This window comes from Oncorhynchus gorbuscha, linkage group LG24, assembly GCF_021184085.1.
Source record: "Oncorhynchus gorbuscha isolate QuinsamMale2020 ecotype Even-year linkage group LG24, OgorEven_v1.0, whole genome shotgun sequence".
NCBI classification, from domain to species: Eukaryota; Metazoa; Chordata; class Actinopteri; order Salmoniformes; family Salmonidae; genus Oncorhynchus; species Oncorhynchus gorbuscha.
In genome coordinates, this window is record NC_060196.1 from 52,117,526 (window position 1) to 52,140,427 (window position 22,902).

The 22,902-nt window shown below is 44.2% G+C and overlaps 1 protein-coding gene across 1 annotated transcript in view; it reads right to left on the reverse strand.

Annotated features, from left to right (window-relative positions):
• Positions 1–18,987, reverse strand: part of LOC124012838 (engulfment and cell motility protein 1) — a 161,811-nt gene extending 142,824 nt beyond the window's left edge. The window contains exon 1 of the mRNA XM_046326832.1: positions 18,835–18,987. The gene's annotated coding sequence lies outside the window, so the exon portion shown is untranslated. The remainder of the gene's footprint in view (positions 1–18,834) is intronic.
• Positions 18,988–22,902: the final 3,915 nt, after the last annotated feature.

Sequence of the window (22,902 nt, forward strand, 5' to 3'; positions counted from 1 at the left end):
TCACTATTATTCTACAATGTAGAAAATATTAAAAAGAAAAACCCTTGAAATGAATAGGTGTCTCCAAACTTTTAACTGGTACTGTTTATATGAGGTATTTTGATTGTTTTCCGTGTATTTTGAACCCTTTCAGACAATGCGACTAATCACGATTAAAATGTGTGCACTAAAATTACACGAATGTAACTGATTAACTCTGACAGCCCTACTAATAGCTGATGTACTCGAAGCAAGTAAGCCTTGTCTGAGCCAGAACGGCCCATATGGAGGAGCCGATCTCCTGTTGCTGGAGTGTGAGGCAACTTGATCTACAAGTACACCCCCTTGACATGATGCTAGTAATAACTGTACAATACCAAAAATAGTTAGGTATAAGCAATGGTTCTATCACATCACCTTCAACCAAGCAGCCATGTTAGATCAGAGATTTATTCAAGGAAGGGAAGAAGGATGTGTTGTTAAACATGGCCTGAATATGAATAGGATGTTAAAAACAAAAATGAGACACCACTTCCTCAAATGGCTAAAATTACTCAGCAGACCACAGAGAAAACCCTGATGCTCGTAGTCTATCATTACTTATTCCACTGTGGTGAACTGCAGGAGGATGCAGCTCTAAAAGGCTAAACCAGAAGTAGAAACGAGAGAGTCAAACTCTTTTCGAAACAGAGAGAGTCAAACTCTTTTCGAAACAGAGAGAGTCAAACTCTTTTCGAAACAGAGAGAGTCAAACTCTTTTCGAAACTGAGAGAGTCAAACTCTTTTCGAAACTGAGAGAGTCAAACTCTTTTCGAAACAGAGAGAGTCAAACTCTTTTCGAAACAGAGAGAGTCAAACTTTTTTCGAAACTGCTCAGAAAAAAAACTGTTGAATGCAACATTTAGCATTTTGTTCGTGGGATGTAGCCTAGCCTATGTACAGCAAGCAGAAGAACATATGTGGCCCAATGAAAAAAAAAGTCACCCATCAAGTCTTTTCATATAGTATTTATATTGGTGCTAACAAGAGGCAAAAGGCTTATAGTTCTGTGAAGTAAATAAATAAAACTAGACACTAATGTACTTGTCCTTTTGCTCAGTTGTGTACCGGGGCCTCCTACTCTTCCTATTCTGGTTAGCGCCAGTTTGCACTGTTCTGCGAAGGTACGAGATCTTCAGTTTCTTGGCAAATTCTCGCATGGAATTGCCTTCATTTCTCAGCACAAGAATAGACTGAAGAGTTTCAGAAGCAAGTGCTTTGTTTCTGGCCATTTTGACCCTGTAATTGAACTCACAAATGCTGATGCTCCAGATACTCAACTAGTCTAAAAGAAGGCAAGTTTTATTGCTTCTTTAATCAGAACGGTTTTCAGCTGAGCTAACATAATTGCAAAATGATTTTCTAATGATCAATCAGCCTTTTAACATGATAAACTTGGATTAGCTAACACAATGTGCCATTGGAACACAGGAGTGATGGTTGCAGATAATGTGCCTCTGTACGCCTATGTAGATATTTCATTAAAATAATCTGCCGTTTCCAGCTACAATAGTCATTTATAACATTAACAATGTCTACACTATTTCTGATCAATTTGATGTTATTTTAAATGGTAAAAAAAAGCTTTTCTTTCAAAAACAAGGACATTTCTAAGTGACCCCAAACTTTTGAATGGTAGTTTATATTTTTTACAAATCAATAATTGGAGTGAAAGAGCAGAGGGATTAAGCAAGCACAATACTGTCGCAAAACGCTTAGCTTCACTCATTTATGGAGATGAAAAAGAACACACAACCCAAGCCTAAAATAAGTTAATCCTCTCCCCCCCGAGGGAACCAGCAAACAAAAACATTAGAATTGCGACTGCACTTCACGTGCCAGTACACCCTTCTTCTTGCCCATCAACAGGTTGATGCGTCTCCAACAGACACACAGGGTGCGTCTCAAACAGCATAGGGCTCTGGTCAAAGTAGTGCACTCTATAGGGAATTGGGGTGCCATTTGGAACGATACTACAGTAAAGTGAATAGGAGAAGAGACCCAGTCATTCTGCTGTAGAGTTTTAATGTCATAACAACCATAAATCTGCACAATTGTACCTGTGTGAATACAGTGCATTTAGACAAGAGCTTTATTAAGGCTTATTAAACAATAGTAGCTCAATAACTAAGCTCTTATGAATTGAGACTATTCTGAAGAATAGCCAAAGCATAAATCCATTTTCCAATTGAAATAAAGAGAGAGAAAGTGTGCAAGTCAGACAGAAAGACAGTGGCTAACAGAGACACATGCTTGTAAATATTGCACACTTCTAGTTGATGGGAAGAAAATGGGAATACAGCCTTAAAGTCAGTCAGTCAGCCAGCCATACAGTCAGTCAGTCAGCCAGCCAGTGCTGAAGATATACTGTCCCATGTCACCGAATCCCTGTTGGTTTCTGCTACCCTAGATTGAGACCTGAAAGAGCCCGAGCGGGGAACGTTTGGGATTGATTTGCTGCTATTTTTACATGTCCTACTTGAAATAAAGGCTTCAGAGATAGTCAGAGACCGTCGGCCTCAACATCAGTGGGAGCCCTGAAAGTGTTTATCAAAATCAAAAAGTCAGTCAAAGGAAAGTCCTTCAGAACCTGAATAAGGGGAATCTCTTTGCTACAGCAGTGTAAATGACACAGACTAGTGATCATCAATGTATTCAGGAGTTGTCATGACAAGGCAACGGAGAGAGACATATTCCTCCTCTCCTTCCACCCCATTCCCACTGTGACAGGAAAATATTGCATTCTTTAGAGCAACAAAAATAAACATGCTTTAAGCCACACACACACACACACACACACACACACACACACACACACACACACACACACACACACAGTGCATTTTATAAACAGAAATGTCGCCTCAGTTCACCTTGGTATGCAGGAGGATTCACACAGCAGCAGTTTCATTTCTCATTGGCCCATAAATCTAAATGGGACATACACTTTTAACAATAACCATTGTATGTGTCTCAAATGGCCCCCTGATCCCTTTGTAAGTGCACTACTTTTGACCAGGGCCTTATGGGTCCTCCTGCTCTGTCGGCCCTGGTCAAAAGTAATGCACAATAAAGGGAATAGGGTGCCATTTGGGATGCAGACATGTCTTTGAGAATAAAGCCGAGGCAGGCTATTATCCTCTAGCTATTAGAATTCCAACTAGTTGTGATGACTGATCACAGGCAGTAATACTCTGCAGTAGCAGTGACATTATACACATGACGGTGCATTACAGCACTGCCTCCAGGGCTTCTGGCACTGTCATGCCTTACAGAAGTCCCTCTTGAATCTTAAGTTAAGTATTAACGTAAACAAAACTAAATCCATGCTATTATCTAGGTCCCATAACATCTAGGTCACATAACGTTGCCTGAAGTGATCTTGAAATTACTAGCCTGAACAGAGCACAAATCGAAAGGAGTTCCCTCTGGTAAATATCTTGACTAACCTGTACCCGCACATCGCCTCGGTACCCCCTCTACATAGCGCCGTTGTTATTTTATTGTGTTACTTTTTTTTTTTTACTTTAGTTCATTTAATATATTATTTCTTAACTCTTATTTTTCTTTAAACTGCATTTTGGTTAAGGGCTTTGTAAGTCAGCATTTCACAGTAAGGTTGACACCTGTTGTATTCGGCACGTGACAAATACAATTTGATCTTGGTATCTGGCTAGATGATAAATATGCATGTTACTGAGCTGGTAAAGAAATTGATGATCAACATGTGATTATTTTTACAGAAATAGAGCATGTCTGTCTTTTGATAATAGAAAGGAAGTTGTCCAGGCAATTTTTTGTCTGTTTTAGATAACCAGGATATAATCTAGAGGCATGCAGAAGCTTCCACACCTAAACCTCTAGATGCTGCAGGGTCGCCTAGTGGTTAGAGTATTGGACTAGTAACCGAAAGGTAACAAGATCGAATCCCCGAGCTGGCAAGGTCAAAATCTGTCATTATGCCCCTGAACAAGGCAGTTAACCCACTGTTCCTAGACCAGTTAACCCACTGTTCCTAGACCAGTTAACCCACTGTTCCTAGACCAGTTAACCCACTGTTCCTAGGCCGTCATTGTAAATAAGACTTTGTTCTTAACTGACTTGCCTAGTTAGATAAAAATGACTGGTGATGGTTTTAGAACTCACCATTGTGTATTGTATCAAAAGGTGTGTTGGGCCTCTGTACGTAGCAGCATTCCCTTCTGTTACTTTACAAAGCGCTCCTGCAGAAACGGCCAACGTATCTGACCACATTGGTCAAGGTCACCATAGAATACAGTACAAGAGCAAAATATTGGATAGTGCAAGAGGTTCCAAGGGTGGCTTCTGATTTAGGGAGAGACGGTACTAGTTTTTGTGCTCCACAGATGTGGATCATGTTGCAGGGTTTGATTGCCTGTTGCCCTGTAGGGAATGTAAATCATTAGTGGGGAATGATCGAAGTCAAGTAACTTAATACTTTTATTGTGTTTTGTATTGACATGTGTGTTTGTATTGCGCAGGCTCATTTGAAAAAGAGACTTGGTCTCAATATGACACCCTGTTAAAAAACAAAGGTTAATAAATCAAATGCAATTAACGTGCTGGTCCCAAACATCCTCCCATTCACAGGACACACACGCCCACGGTGGAGGACCGACACAGTGCAGAGGGATCTTGTCAGGAGAGACAGCTCTGCATCTCTCCCTCCCCCTGCTGTGGTGCAGAATGCTGTGAATGGCCACAGTCACCAGTGCTCACCAGACAGAGAGTCACTCTGTGACCAGCACTGGAGACAAGACAGAGTCTCAATCTGTGACCAGCACGGCAGATCAGGCAGAGGGGAACAAAGAAGATACTGTGATCTTCAATCACATGGACGCTCATAGTGCTAATGGAGGCACATAAACACACCCTCTCATTCTGCCAGCTGTCCTCCTACCGCTCCCTGGGCCCCCTTGGCCCCCCAGCTGTGACTGATACCCCCACCTCGAGCAGGCTTGGGTGAGTTCCAGGGAGGCCTGGATTTTACAAAACACAGCCGTCACCCCCACCGAGTTCCCCCTGTACCCCCATCCCTGCTGCCAGAAGTACTAGGACCACAGTGTAATTCCTCACCCCTGCAGATCAGGCTCACTGAACAGCTAGTAGCTAGCTGCATGCACCACCTTCAACAACCCTCCACCTCAATCATCTCTGCCAATAGCCCAGGCTGTGTGGGGCCTAGCTATGTCAGAGAAGTGATACTGAATACTGCTGGCAGGGGACATTTAAAAGCGGGAATCCTTCATGTGCAATATTACAACAAAAGAAGTTACTGCAAACAACCAACACAGTTTTCCCCTCTGACATCATTGCAGAACCGATAGAAGAACAGAACATGTATATTACAAATAAAAACAAAACACCCTTTTAGTTCAGCAACAAAAACAAGAGTGGTGGTGGGGCCGGCCATTGGTGCTGTTTTCCCCCCTACTGCAGACGCCATCTTTTACTGGCACATGCCTCATGCCGCCATTGTTTGCTTTACCACCCTCATCTCTATACCCATGCTTTTACAAAGCCAATAAAAACAAACCATTTGTCACATGGACAGAATCCAAAAGGAATAAAAAATAAATGTGTGTATTTATTGTACACGTGTAGTGTGTGTGTGTCAAAGTCATGTATGAGATATATGTGTGTGTACACACACACACACACACACACACACACACACACACACACACACACACACACACACACACACACACACACAATTTAAATAACAAAACGATTAAATAACTCATATGGAATCATGTAGTAACCAAAAAAGTGTTAAACAAAAAAATATATATATTTTATATTTGAAATTCTTCAAAGTAGCCACCCTTTGCCTTGATGACAGCTTTGCATACACTTGGCATTCTCTCCACCAGCTTCATGAGGTAGTCACCTGGAATGCATTTCAATTAACGGGTGTGCCTTCTTAAAAAGTTAATTTGTGGAATTTCTTTCCTTCTTAATGCGTTTGAGCCAATCAGTTGTGTTGTGACAAGGTAGGGGTTGTATCCAGAAGATAGCCCTATTAGGCAAAATATCAATTTCATATTATGGCAAGAACAGCTCAAAAAAACAAAGAGAACGTTTCAAGAACCTTATAAGTTTCTTCAAGTGCAGTCGCAAAAACCATCAAGCACTATGATGAAACTGGCTCTCATGAGGACCACCACAGGAAAGGAAGACCCAGAGTTACTCTCTGCTGCAGAGGATATGTTTATTAGTTACCAGCCTCAGAAATTGCAGCCCAAATAAATGCATCACAGAGTTCAGGTAACAGACACATCTCAACATCAACTGTTCAGAGGAGACTGTGAATCAGGCCGTCATGGTCGATTTTCTGCAAAGAAATCACTACTAAAGGACACCAATAATAAGAAGAGACTTGCTTGGGCCAAGAAACACGAGCAATGGACATTAGACCGGTGGAAATCTGTTCTTTGGTCTGATGAGTCCAAATTTGAGATCTTTGGTTTCACCTACTCAGCGTCTTTGTGAGGTGGTGGTGTGATTGTGCTTTTCGGCAGGGTGCTAGCCATGGGCACTCTGACCACACGGCAGGTTGCTGGACCTGGGCCCTCTGACCACACGGCAGGTTGCTGGACCTGGGCCCTCTGACCACACGGCAGGGTGCTGGACCTGGGCCCTCTGACCACACCTGGGCCCTCTGACCACACGGCAGGGTGCTGGACCTGGGCCCTCTGACCACACGGCAGGGTGCTGGACCTGGGCCCTCTGACCACACGGCAGGGTGCTGGACCTGGGCCCTCTGACCACACGGCAGGGTGCTGGACCTGGGCCCTCTGACCACACGGCAGGGTGCTGGACCTGGGCCCTCTGACCACACGGCAGGGTGCACGGCAGGGTGCTGGACCTGGGCCCTCTGACCACACGGCAGGGTGCTGGACCTGGGCCCTCTGACCACACGGCAGGGTGCTGGACCTGGGCCCTCTGACCACAGGGTGCTGGACCTGGGCCCTCTGACCACACGGCAGGGTGCTGGACCTGGGCCCTCTGACCACACGGCAGGGTGCTGGACCTGGGCCCTTTGACCACACGGCAGGGTGCTGGACCTGGGCCCTAGGGTTGCATCCCAAATGGCACACTATTCCCTTCATAGCACAATACTTTTGACCATTGTTCTATGGGCCTGGGTTAAGTAGGGCACCAGATAGATTTGGGATGCAGCAGAGGCCTTTCATCCCTCTGCTTCAGTCAGACTAAAACAGGGATCATCAACTAGATTCAGCCGTGGCAGATGTTTTCTTGAGCGGATGGTCAGGGGGGACATAATTACAAATCATTTATAGACTCAAATTGACCACAAGAAGCCCAAACAGATGAAATATTTTACTAAAACATTTGTTTTCATACACTGAGTGTACAAAACATTAGGAACACCTGCTCTTTCCATGACATAGGCTGACCAGATGAATCCAGGTGAAAGTTATGATCCATTATTGACATCATCTGTTAAATCCAATTAAATCCGTGTAGATTGAGTTGCACCCCTTTTTTGCCAATATTAGGAAGGTGTTCCTAATGTTTTGTACGCTCAGCGTATATCTCTCTATTATACGTGGGAATACTTTGGAACAGATGTCCCCATAAAATAAATCACTTGGAGCTGATTCGCTGTTGTTTTTAGTCTTTAATCTCCATCAATTAAAACAATTAATTGGGGGGCAAAATTTAAAAATAAATCACGTGGGCCAAATTCAGTCCGTGGGCCGTCAGTTGAGGAACCCTGGGCTAAACCGTTCATTGGGTTTGCAGAGGGCTGTTATTCTTTCCTCTAGTAACATTTATAGGACACTGCTCAGGGCACTCACACCCTCCACTTATGGTGCAGTAGTTTCATGCGATTGAACTCTAGTCTATTTTGGGATATGAACATCATGAACATAAAGAGAATTTAAAACAACATAATTGTTGTTTTTTCTGGGTTAATTATTGCATGTAACCCATACTCATGTGTAACAGGGAGAGAGAACAAATATGAAGAGCAAGGCCTCTATGCTGTGCTTCAAACTGAGCTCTCATTGCAACGATCCATTTGTCACAATGCTGTGAATTCAGAGGAACAACAGATCTTGTTCAACTCAAGAGGCCAGACTCTGGCCAGACTCATATGAATATATTGAGAAACAACCACAGCAAAAGTGGTTGTAAGATGACACTGTTTGTTGCCTTGTTTCCTGCAAAGTATCCGTTTGTACAGGAAATAGATCAGATCACATGATGCAGCAACAGGAAGTGGTGGCTCACCTTCCACTAGTCTGGGGCATTCCCCCTCCTCCACCCCGTTCTAAGGACACACTCTGTCCTGTTTTTCTACTGGGGCTCCTTCCTTCCTTCCATCTAGACTGTCTGTTTGGATTCAGAAAAGCACAGACCATTTAGACAGATCTCAGTCTGCCCCTCCAGGCAAAGAGACTACCTTCAACACACAAGCCTCCAGCCAGCCAGTCCTAGACTACTAGAGCTGCAAGTGCTGCTGCTGGCATCAAAAGCACTGTCACTCTATTTGTAGACACTCGGCTCTGGGGAGTGCAGAATCTGACAATCGGTGACAAAGTTCCACAGCAGGTGGCCTGCAGATGTTGTGGGGGGATTGACTTGCCAATAATGGTGACAGTCAGGGACAGTGAGAATTCCAGTTCAGCAAAATAAGAAAAGAAAATGCCTTGAGGGTCCTCTTCCATCCAGCTGCAATGTTGACCCAAACACAGGCTGTTCCCTACATAGTGTACTAGCTTTGACCAGAGCCCCTATTGGCCCCTATTCCCAACACTGTCTGCTCTGCTGTAGCAACCGCAGAAGATAAATCCACACAAGGAAAAGAGAAACAAATCTCCTCACAGCTAGCCCCCCCCCCTCTCCATGCTCCAGTTGGTCCCACCAGGTGTGTGTGTGTGTGTGTGTGTGTGTGTGTGTGTGTGTGTGTGTGTGTGTGTGTGTGTGTGTGTGTGTGTGTGTGTGTGTGTGTGTGTGTGTGGGGTAAGCCAACTTCCACAGATGTTGCTGTAATTGAATACACCTCTGCCTCCTGGGAGAGCAAGGGATGTGACAGACAGGGGGAGCGGGGCAAAATCACCCTGGCAACGAGTGATACCTAATCCAAACTGGAGCAGTTGTCATGGCTCCCAATGTTCTAATCTGGAGTGTCCGGCAGATGCTCTGTGAGCAGATTCAGAATCACCACACAGGCAGACAGGCTCCTCATTTGAGGACAAAGATGAATATTACAGAGGCGTCAACCCCTCCCCCCCCTACCGGGTGAAGAAAAGTGTGAAGGTGTGAGTTTAAACAGGCAGAAAATGACTGGCTGAAAATACCAAAGATACAGAGAAAACATCACAGATTCTGTATGCGTCCCAAATGGCACCCTATTCCCTACATTATAGGGCACTACTTTTGAGCAAAGCCCTATGGGCCCTCTGCAAACGTAGTGCACTACACAGAAAATAGGTTGCAATGCTATTTGGGACAAACCCACTGCTTTCCTTGAATGTTTTCATGATCTGCCAGATTCCAGGTTTTGTGAGCTGATGTTAAACTCGGGGTCAGCCTGCGATGAATGACAGAGTCAACTTAAGACAGTGTATCACTGCCCTGGGAGCCTGACTCCACCACAACACAACACACACAGTAACAGTCTTATCTAGCTTTCCTGATATCCACAATTCAGGGTCAGTATAAAGATCACAGCACCACAGAGGAAGTATGAAACAAGCGCTCACGTTGAAAGCATTAACACATTTGTAGACCTAATCAGCGTTTGGAAATGAATATCTGCAGTTAATTTAGCTAGTACTACATCCTTAAAACAAATCTCTGCAATATCTCTCAAATATTAGTCTCTTTCAAATAAAACATCTATCTTGGTATCATAATTATTAAATGCCAGCCTTATGCAATTTTCTTTCCTTGATGTGGTAAAAAGGAGCCCATCAATTTGGTTTGCGTACGTAGTGTTGTTTCATTAGGCTACGGACTCATTTGCATAGCCAGACCTTACTGGAGTGGTAATGAGAAACAGATCAAAGAGATAACAAGAGGGTCAGTCAAGGGAGGGGGGGGAAGGAGGAAGAGACACACACAGAGATAGAGAGCCAAGCAACCTGGTCCATCCCTCCAACCAATCTAACGCTGTGCTTTATTTCCAGTTCATCTCATGACCCATCCATTCATGTGTTGCCCTCTTCCATCAGGGCCAGGCTCTGATGAGACCTGCATCCTGCGCTGTGAGCGGGGGGGGGGGAGGAGGAGAAGAGCACTGTGGCTGTGACTGTGACTGGCATGCCGCGTCCATGCTGCACAAGGCATGGACAGGGAGCAGGGGGGGAGAGACGGAGGAGAAGAGCGCTGTGGCTGTGACTGGCATGCCGCGTCCATGCTGCACAAGGCATGGACAGGGAGCAGGGGGGGAGAGACCCACAAAGACACACTCGGACGGCAGAGCTACAGCGTAGGGAGAATGTGATGTAGTGCTCTCTGTCAGGGTAAGGGACAGGCCTGTGAATCACTGTCAGGGTAGAGTCACACTCAGAACAGAGGCTATATAGGCGACAGTAGAGACGGGATCAGAACAGAGGCTATATAGTCTACAGTAGAGACGGAATCAGAAGAGGCTATATAGTCTACAGTAGAGACGGGATCAGAAGAGGCTATATAGTCTACAGTAGAGACGGGATCAGAAGAGGCTATATAGTCTACAGTAGAGACGGGATCAGAACAGAGGCTATATAGTCGACAGTAGAGACGGGATCAGAACAGAGGCTATATAGTCGACAGTAGAGACGGGATCAGAACAGAGGCTATATAGTCGACAGTAGAGATGGGATCAGAACAGAGGCTATATAGTCGACAGTAGAGACGGGATCAGAAGAGGCTATATAGTCTACAGTAGAGACGGGATCAGAACAGAGGCTATATAGTCGACAGTAGAGACGGGATCAGAACAGAGGCTATATAGTCGACAGTAGAGACGGGATCAGAAGAGGCTATATAGTCTACAGTAGAGACGGGATCAGAACAGAGGCTATATAGTCGACAGTAGAGACGGGATCAGAAGAGGCTATATAGTCTACAGTAGAGACGGGATCAGAACAGAGGCTATATAGTCGACAGTAGAGACGGGATCAGAACAGAGGCTATATAGTCGACAGTAGAGACGGGATCAGAACAGAGGCTATATAGTCTACAGTAGAGACAGGATCAGAAGAGGCTATATAGTCGACAGTAGAGACGGGATCAGAACAGAGGCTATATAGTCTACCGTAGAGACGGGATCAGAAGAGGCTATATAGTCTACCGTAGAGACGGGATCAGAACAGAGGTTATATAGTCGACAGTAGAGACGGGATCAGAACAGAGGCTATATAGTCGACAGTAGAGACGGGATCAGAACAGAGGCTATATAGTCGACAGTAGAGACGGGATCAGAACAGAGGCTATATAGTCGACAGTAGAGACGGGATCAGAACAGAGGCTATATAGTCGACAGTAGAGACGGGATCAGAACAGAGGCTATATAGTCGACAGTAGAGACGGGATCAGAAGAGGCTATATAGTCTACAGTAGAGACGGGATCAGAACAGAGGCTATATAGTCGACAGTAGAGACGGGATCAGAACAGAGGCTATATAGTCGACAGTAGAGACGGGATCAGAAGAGGCTATATAGTCTACAGTAGAGACGGGATCAGAAGAGGCTATATAGTCTACAGTAGAGACGGGATCAGAACAGAGGCTATATAGTCGACAGTAGAGACGGGATCAGAAGAGGCTATATAGTCGACCGTAGAGACGGGATCAGAAGAGGCTATATAGTCTACAGTAGAGACGGGATCAGAACAGAGGCTATATAGTCTACAGTAGAGACGGGATCAGAACAGAGGCTATATAGTCGACAGTAGAGACGGGATCAGAAGAGGCTATATAGTCGACAATAGAGACGGGATCAGAAGAGGCTATATAGTCTACAGTAGAGACGGGATCAGAAGAGGCTATATAGTCTACCGTAGAGACGGGATCAGAAGAGGCTATATAGTCTACAGTAGAGACGGGATCAGAACAGAGGCTATATAGTCTACAGTAGAGACGGGATCAGAACAGAGGCTATATAGTCGACAGTAGAGACGGGATCAGAAGAGGCTATATAGTCGACAGTAGAGACGGGATCAGAAGAGGCTATATAGTCTACAGTAGAGACGGGATCAGAAGAGGCTATATAGTCGACAGTAGAGACGGGATCAGAAGAGGCTATATAGTCTACAGTAGAGACGGGATCAGAAGAGGCTATATAGTTGACAGTAGAGACGGGATCAGAACAGAGGCTATATAGTCGACAGTAGAGACGGGATCATCATCATCCTCATACACTCACAACACCACGCTGCCTACACACACCAGCGAGAGAAACCACACACGTGCACCCTGCAACCCTATACTTACGTATACGTATAAAACGTTCATCTGACTGGTTCGTACTACAGGGAACTAAATACCAAAACACTAAAACGTTCATCTGACTGGTTCATACTACAGGGAACTAAATACCAACACATTAATCTGACTGGTTCGTACTACAGGGAACTAAATACCAAAACACTAAAATGTTCATCTGACTGGTTCATACTACAGGGAACTAAATACCAAAACGTTCATCTGACTGGTTCGTACTACAGGGAACTAAATACCAACACATTAATCTGACTGGTTCGTACTACAGGGAACTAAATACCAAAACACTAAAACGTTCATCTGACTGGTTCATACTACAGGGAACTAAATACCAAAACGTTCATCTGACTGGTTCATACTACAGGGACCTAAATACCAAAACACTAAAACGTTCATCTAACTGGTTCGTACTACAGGGAACTAAATACCAAAACGTTCATCTGACTGGTTCGTACTACAGGAAAGTAAATACCAAAACGTTCATCTCACTGGTTCGTACTATAAGGGAACTAAATACCAAAACACTAAAACGTTCATCTGACTGGTTCGTACTACAGGGAACTAAATACAAAAACGTTCATCTGACTGGTTCGTACTACAGGGAACTAAATACCAAAACGTTCATCTGACTGGTTCCTACTACAGGGAACTAAATACCAAAACACTAAAACGTTCATCTGACTGGTTCCTACTACAGGGAACTAAATACCAAAACGTTCATCTGACTGGTTCATACTACAGGGAACTAAATACCAAAACACTAAAACGTTCATCTGACTGGTTCATACTACAGGGAACTAAATACCAAAACATTCATCTGACTGGTTCATACTACAGGGAACTAAATACCAACACATTAATCTGACTGGTTCGTACTACAGGAAACTAAATACCAACACATTAATCTGACTGGTTCATACTACATGGAACTAAATACCAAAACACTAAAACGTTCATCTGACTGGTTCATACTACAGGGAACTAAATACCAACACATTAATCTGACTGGTTCGTACTACAGGGAACTAAATACCAAAACGTTCATCTGACTGGTTCATACTACAGGGACGTAAATACCAAAACACTAAAACGTTCATCTAACTGATTCGTACTACAGGGAAGTAAATACCAAAACACTAAAACGTTCATCTGACTGGTTCATACTACAGGGAACTAAATACCAAAACGTTCATCTGACTGGTCCATACTACAGGGAACTAAATACCAAAACATGAATCTGACTGGTTTGTAATACAGGGAACTAAATACCAAAACGTTACATACCAACTCTTCCACAGACAGCTGGAAACGGGTAGACCAAGTACATAACTATCAGTTAGAAAACTGGTTCAAATATCTGTGGGGAGGGATGGTCTGTGGGGGAGGGATGGTCTATGGTGGTGGGATGGTCTGTGGGGGAGGGATGATCTGTGGTGGTGGGATGGTCTGTGGTGGTGGGATGCTAAAAACAAAGCACTCACGAACATCTGACAAACACTGAACTCATTAGGACCTAAGTCTTCTTGAGTACAACTGGTGTGTTAGTGAAATGGGCAAGGTGAACAGATCCTATAATTTACCTGATTATTTATCTCTGAACTGTACAGTGTCTTAACTCCCTTATCTTACTGAATTTGCACTCTTTTTTTCTACTATATTATTGACTATGTTTTGTTCATTCCATGTGTAACTCTGTGTTGTTGTATGTATTGAATTGCTATGATTTATCTTGGCCAGGTCGCAGTTGTAAATGTGAACTTGTTCTCAACTAGCCTACCTGGTTAAATAAAGGTGAAATAAAAATAAATAAATAAAAACAGTCAACTCTGTTGAGCTGGCTGTAGGATAACAGAATGGCAAACCTACTTGAGGGGCTTAGTTGCCCTTAAATCAGAGAGAGACAGACAAACAGAGCGCAAGAGAGAAAGGAGGACTGTCAGGCGAGGTTTTCTACTCATAAATTGCGAAGATTGCACTTGGAGGTGGGAGGGTGCTAAACTGCAGAGTATAATTTATGTGCACCCAGGCGCATTTGTGGTGAATCTGAATGAGGCCCCCCACCCCCTCTCTCAAAGTGGAGATCCCAAATCAGCACTCCTTTCAGTCAGAAATCTAATCTGGGGACATATAGTAGGTATCAAGCGTCTCGGAGTAGGGGTGCTGATTTGGATGTACACACAGGGTAGCCTAGTGGTTAGAGCGTTGGGCTAGTAACCGGAAGGTTGAAGGTTCAAATCCCCGAGCTGACAAGGTACAAATCTGTCGTTCTGCCCCTGAACAGGGAACTAAATACCAAAGGCCGTCATTTAAATTAAGAATTTGTTCTTAACTGACTTGTCAAAAAAAAAAAATAGGTGATAATAATCAGATTATTATGGACAGGGAGGACTTGATCCTTGATCAGCAGTCCTACTCGGAGACTCTTGTTTATTACATACCCTTATCTCCACATTGTTACTGTGCTTAAACTCAATTCCTCTTCATCAATGAGGCTTATAATGGGATCCATTAGAGGGGAAAACCAAGGTTGGAACCATTAACATAGTGTCATTTTCAGGAAGAACCTTTAGGTTTTAGACATTTGTATTTAGTCGAGAAGTTGGCAGACGCTTGCCATAGCAAGCAAGCAAACCATAGCAAGCAAACCAGTTAAACACTCTTTTCCCCTGTGTGCGTGTGTGTGTTATAACCAGTAAAACAGCATTTCCCCTGTGTGTACATTCCTTTGACATACTGTTCTTCAGGTGTCTATAAAATTGATTATATTTTGCTGACACACACTTCTGGGCTGCTAGTCAAGGCCTTCCAATAATAATAATATATGCCATTTAGCAGACGCTTTTATCCAAAGCGACTTACAGTCATGTGTGCATACATTCTACGTATGGGTGGTCCCGGGAATCGAACCCACTACCCTGGCGTTACAAGCGCCATGCTCTACCAACTGAGCCTGACACACATCACTTCTGGGCTGCTCGTCAAGGCCTTCCAGACCTGCCACATCACTTCTGGGCTGCTAGTCAAGGCCTTCCAGACCTGACACACATCACTTCTGGGCTGCTTGTCAAGGCCTTCCAGACCTGCCACATCACTTCTGGGCTGCTAGTCAAGGCCTCCCAGACCTGACACACATCACTTCTGGGCTGCTAGTCAAGGCCTTCCAGACCTGCCACATCACTTCTGGGCTGCTCGTCAAGGCCTTCCAGACCTGACACACATCACTTCTGGGCTGCTCATCAAGGCCTTCCAGACCTGACACATCACTTCTGGGCTGCTAGTCAAGGCCTTCCAGACCTGACACACATCACTTCTGGGCTGCTCGTCAAGGCCTTCCAGACCTGCCACACATCACTTCTGGGCTGCTCATCAAGGCCTTCCAGACCTGCCACATCACTTCTGGGCTGCTCGTCAAGGCCTTCCAGACCTGACACATCACTTCTGGGCTGCTCGTCAAGGCCTTCCAGACCTGACACACATCACTTCTGGGCTGCTCATCAAGGCCTTCCAGACCTGACACACATCACTTCTGGGCTGCTCATCAAGGCCTTCCAGACCTGCCACATCACTTCTGGGCTGCTCGTCAAGGCCTTCCAGACCTGACACATCACTTATGGGCTGCTAGTCAAGGCCTTCCAGACCTGACACACATCACTTCTGGGCTGCTCGTCAAGGCCTTCCAGACCTGACACACATCACTTCTGGGCTGCTAGTCAAGGCCTTCCAGACCTGACAACATCACTTCTGGGCTGCTTCAAGGCCTTCCAGACCTGACACACATCACTTCTGGGCTGCTAGTCAAGGCCTTCCAGACCTGACACACATCACTTCTGGGCTGCTAGTCAAGGCCTTCCAGACCTGACACACATCACTTCTGGGCTGCTCGTCAAGGCCTTCCAGACCTGACACACATCACTTCTGGGCTGCTCGTCAAGGCCTTCCAGACCTGACACACATCACTTCTGGGCTGCTCGTCAAGGCCTTCCAGACCTGACACACCGGTCCTCCAGGAATGGAGAAAAGTTAGATTTAGGAAAAGGATGTGAGACTAGATTGTTTTGTAGAGTTATGGACACATCAAGTGTGTGACACCATATCAATTTTGACAAAGATTTGTACATTGTCACGATTTGACATCCAAAATGATCGTCAGATGAAAGCATACAGTACACTACAACTTGTGAAAATCAGGCAATCTCAAATCATAAGCCTCATACCAAAACTCCTTAAGGCAGAACATGTAGATGCAACAGAGGAACGATGTAACGGTGGGCAACTTTGAGGGCAGTCCTAATAATAACACTTTTCTGGTTACTACATGATTCCATACGTGTTATTTCATAGTGTTGATATCTTCACTATTATTCTACAATGTAGAAAATAGTCAAAATAAAGAAAAACCCTTGAATGAGTAGGTGTGTCCAAACATTTGACTGGTGTTGTACATCAATCTGGCATGATGATACTGGCACTGCTGTGCCCCACACACACACACACACACACACACACACACACACACACACACACACACACACACACACACACACACACACACACACACACACACACACACACACACACACACACACACACACACACACACACACACACACACACACACACAAGGATGAGGTGCTCCAGCCTGGTCTCATAGCAATAGACGTAACATAGTAAATGTAAATCCCAGGACACTCAAATTAGTATTATATGTTACGTTTTGTACGGTTAAATGGTCGGGGTGGATGAGTGGGCATATAACGCAAACGTCTATAACGCGAACATCTAGCAACCCAAAGGTTACAAGTTTAAATATCATCACAGACAACTTTAGCATTTTAGCTAATTAGCAAAATGCCAACTACATACTACTTTTCAGCTACAGTACTTTGCAACTACCTACCATGTTAGCCAACTTTTCCCTTAACCTAAACTTAAACCTAACCCCTAGCCTGGCTAACGTTAGCCATCTAGCTAACATTTGGCAAATTCGTAACATAAAATACAAATTGTAATTCATAACATATCATACAAAATGGGCGATGAACATGAACAAATTCATTCATACAAAATGTAACATACTAAAGGGAATGTCCCAGATTTACATATAGAATAATATGAAAATGCTCTGACACCAGGTTGGGGGCTCAGAAACTGCATTGCCCTCTGGGAAGAGGCCTCTGGAATAATCAATAGTCAAAAACACACAAGACAGTCAGATGAAGCTCAAATAACATGAGAGTGGAGGCTGCTGAGGGGAGAACAGCTCATAATAATGGCTGGAACGGACAAAATGGAACGGCATCAAACTGGTTTTGATACCATTCCACTGATTCCACTCCAGCCATTACCATGAGCCAGTCCTCCCCAATTAAGTTGCCACCAACCTCCTGGGGTGTGTGTGTGTCTTAGATCTCAAAACAACCATTTCTTGTAGGAGAGCATCAAAGCACTTCAATATAATGATCCAATCTGTAGAAAACATCTGCTGGCAAACTGCTGCCTGAATGCATCTTCTAGCCTACAATAATTCCCACAATGTGATTAATGACATTGAATTTACTGTGGTTCAAACGATAGCCTGCGTGCATGCATCTCCATCCCATAATGAAGACAAGTAAAACTGGAGGGAGTGAATAGGCTCAAAAACACCTGCATTGGAAGCAGGGGAAAATGGGGTGGAGACTTCTATCCTGTAATTCAGGTTTGTTTACACAACAGTGGCCAAAAATGAATCTGGGACTTCTCTCCTGTAATCCAGGTTTGTTTACACAACAGTGGCCAAAGCTGAATCTGGGACCGCTCTCCTGTAATCCAGGTTTGTTTACACAACAGTGGCCAAAGCTGAATCTGGGACCTCTCTCCTGTAATCCAGGTTTGTTTACAGTGGCCAATGCAACCAGGGATAAAGTCTGGACAGGGGTGTTTTGTAAACAAGCTACCCACTTGTGTTTCAACAAACAACGACTACATACGAGAACTCTTTCATTGGAATTCCAGTGCAGGGGAATTGTATACTGGCCGCGGACCCGCCAACTTCATGAGCCGCTGACCTGTTTTGAGCGAGTTTGTCAATCAACAGAGCAGCACCCAGAACCGCGGCGTCCACTCCTGCAGAAAAGTAGCCGACTGATAACATTTCCAGGGCGCCCAAACTATTCTACTGTATCAATGTACCAATAACAGATATACTGGCTACAGTAGCAAGTCGAACACCGACTTTTGACAATTTATTGAGCAGTTCATTCTGGCGTGTATCCTGAACTAGTAGACGCAAAGAAGAAACTGCATGCTTTCTATTAGGCTAAATGAAATAACGTTTTATGTTTTTACCAACCTGGCCAAGCGATGGAACTTCTCATGTAGCAAAACGCTGATGTTCAGAGTTTGTGTCACAGTCAGTCGTGCGTATTCTTTCCCTCTCCTCCGCTCCGCTCCAGATTATGTTTTCACTTCCTCTTTTTCTCTGCCGTCTGCTGGTTGGCTCCTCTCCTCCGAGATTCGAGCAACGATGCTAGGGATTTTGACCAATTAAAACACAACAAATCCCGACAATCGAAGGGGCGACCGGACACTCCCCGTTAATGGGTTGCAATCAATGACTGCGTGGTGTCATTTCATATATTTCATCACTTTCTCTGATGTCCTTCATTTATTAGTAGGCTTAGGCCTATAACCGCATGGTCGGGACGGAATGCTTGTTAGAGATGTAGCCCAGAATATTATGTCAACATTGAACCTCGGATAAGCGCTGCAGAGGGCTCAAGGAACAATGTATTTAATAATTCATAGCTATCGATTTATTCATACATAAAACAGACAGCATCTGGGGGTGGGGTGTTATAACCGTTGTCTGCTAAATTGCATATATGTCTGAAACAGATGATAATAATAGACAATTATATAAAGAGTACAGTACAGTCAATACCAGACTTGATTAAATTCATGCCACCTACATCTACTTCCAATATCTAGGCTGCCCGGCAAGAGAGAAAGAGAGAGGAAGGGAGAAAGGGAGGAGGGGGGAGAGAGCGAAAACGACAGAGAAGGGGAGGGAGAGGGGGGAGAGAGGAGAAACGACAGAGAGGGGGAGGGAGAAAGGGGAGAGGGGGAGAGTTAAAGAGAGGGATGGAGAGAGGAAGAGAGTTAGAGACATCTATGAGTGATCTGAACTGGTGCCACTGTGCCAGGCACACAGCTCTCCTCTCCACTGTACAGCGTCAGGATTTAAATAGGATCATGTGCCTTTACTGTCTGTCTGGCATATCATTTGGGCTAATGGTGGCCAAACACCCATCCGTTCTGTGTGACTGAAACCCATGGCTTTCTCTCTGGTACTAGATCTGGTAGGACAAGATTAAGGAAGATATGAAATATGACAAGCAAAAAGATAGATCAGTAATGAGTGGAGTTGCATAATATTTGATAATGCTCTGTCACATTAACTGTGTCAATTGTGAAATAACAGACACAGAAATTATATAAAGAAATCCTGTTTTATGCTATTAGTCCATGTTAGGGGCCGATGCTATGGCAGTTTATGGGAAAGAAAAATTGCATACATAAAATGGAATATAGTTAATGTTACTGATAGTCTGAAGAGCATCCACAGATGGACTATTCATGTTACTGATAGTCTGAAGAGCATCCACAGATGGACTATTAGTTCATGTTACTGATAGTCTGAAGAGCATCCACAGATGGACTATTCATGTTACTGATAGTCTGAAGAGCATCCACAGATGGACTATTAGTTCATGTTACTGATAGTCTGAAGAGCATCCACAGATGGACTATTAGTTCATGTTACTGATAGTCTGAAGAGCATCCACAGATGGACTATTAGTTCATGTTACTGATAGTCTGAAGAGCATCCACAGATGGACTATTAGTTCATGTTACTGATAGTCTGAAGAGCATCCACAGATGGACTATCCAAATAAAGTGTTACCAACCCTAGCCTTTTCTCCTGCCTCATAAAATAGTGGTTCAATATGGAAGCTTTTCTTTCTTAACTTTGCCAAAGTGTCTGCCTCAGAGCAGCAGTGTCTCAGTGATCATCTAGGAGATTCATGTCTGTCTCTGCTCAGAGAGAGAGAGAGGGCCACGTGGTGCAGCTGGGACACTGTTTAAATGCTGTTGATTTCTCTGAGGCCTTTGTCAAAGTGTCTGCCTCAGAGCAGCAGTGTCTCAGTGATCATCTAGGATCATCTAGGAGATTCATGTCTGTCTCTGCTCAGAGAGAGAGAGAGGGCCACGTGGTGCAGCTGGGACACTGTTTAAATGCTGTTGATTTCTCTGAGGCCTTTGTCAAAGTGTCTGCCTCAGAGCAGCAGTGTCTCAGTGATCATCTAGGAGATTCATGTCTGTCTCTGCTCAGAGAGAGAGAGAGAGGCCACGTGGTGCAGCTGGGACACTGTTTAAATGCTGTTGATTTCTCTGAGGCCTTTGTCAAAGTGTCTGCCTCAGAGCAGCAGTGTCTCAGTGATCATCTAGGAGATTCATGTCTGTCTCTGCTCAGAGAGAGAGAGAGGGCCACGTGGTGCAGCTGGGACACTGTTTAAATGCTGTTGATTTCTCTGAGGCCTTTGTCAAAGCGCCAGAGAAAGGAAAGGGGGGAGTTGCCATGGAAAGGAGGATAAGAGAGGGATGCTGAAAGGAGAGATCAAATGAAGCTTTCCGTTACTAGGAAACACCTTTAGGCCTAACTTCATGCAGAATCCACTAGAACACTAATCAAAGTTCAAATACGTCTTTCTCCCCTGAAGGACTGCTTAAAGTGCTCTAATTGGGGTCATTAAAATAAGATTTATAGTTTTGATAACACACGTCTCTAAATAGACATCCTATCATTAGAGAAGGGCAAAGTGGAGAACTCTTGATGTGGCCTGCAGAGTGTGTGTGTTACCGACTACAAAATGGGACATTAGTGAGTAACCTATTCTTCCCTGGGATTTCTGAGGACTTTCAAGATCAAAGGGAAAGTAAAAAAGAAAGGCACACCACGGCACTCTTCATATAATTCATTAAAATGACTATTTTTATGGGATGTTCAATTGAAACAAACCTTAAAAACTCTTGATGTGTTTTGGCTGCGTGGCCTTCGTCAAGTGAAAGTGTTTTCTTTTCTCTACCTTTAAAAAGGAAACAGTGCTAACTACTGGGACATTATAGGGACAGTGCTAACTACTGGGACATTATAGGGACAGTGCTAACTACTGGGACATTATAGGGACAGTGCTAACTACTGGGACATTATAGGGACAGTGCTAACTACTGGGACATTATAGGGACAGTGCTAACTACTGGGACATTATAGGGACAGTGCTAACTACTGGGACATTATAGGGACAGTGCTAACTACTGGGACATTATAGGGACAGTGCTAACTACTGGGACATTATAGGGACAGTGATAACTACTGGGACTTTAATGGGACAGTGATAACTATAGGGACAGTGCTAACTACTGGGACATTATAGGGACAGTGCTAACTACTGGGACATTATAGGGACAGTGCTAACTACTGGGACATTATAGGGACAGTGATAACTACTGGGACATTATAGGGACAGTGCTTACTACTGGGACATTATAGGGACAGTGCTAACTACTGGGACATTATAGGGACAGTGATAACTACTGGAACATTATAGGGACAGTGCTAACTACTGGAACATTATAGGGACAGTGATAACTACTGGGACATTATAGGGACAGTGATAACTACTGGGACATTATAGGGACAGTGCTAACTACTGGGACATTATAGGGACAGTGATTACTACTGGGACATTATAGGGACAGTGCTAACTACTGGGACATTATAGGGACAGTGATAACTACTGGGACATTATAGGGACAGTGATAACTACTGGGACATTATAGGGACAGTGATAACTACTGGGACATTATAGGGACAGTGATAACTACTGGGACATTATAAGGACAGTGATAACTATAGGGACAGTGCTAACTACTGGGACATTATAGGGACAGTGCTAACTACTGGGACATTATAGGGACAGTGATAACTACTGGGACATTATAGGGACAGTGATAACTACTGGGACATTATAGGGACAGTGCTAACTCCTGGGACATTATAGGGACAGTGATAACTACTGGAACATTATAGGGACAGTGATAACTACTGGGACATTATAGGGACAGTGATAACTACTGGGACATTATAGGGACAGTGATAACTACTGGGACATTATAGGGACAGTGATAACTACTGGGACATTATAGGGACAGTGATTAGCACTGGGACATTATAGGGACAGTGATTAGCACTGGGACATTAATGGGACAGTGATAACTCCTGGGACAGTAATGGGACAGTGATTAGCACTGGGATATTATAGGGGATGGAGATGTGGAAGAAACATGAACATCGGCC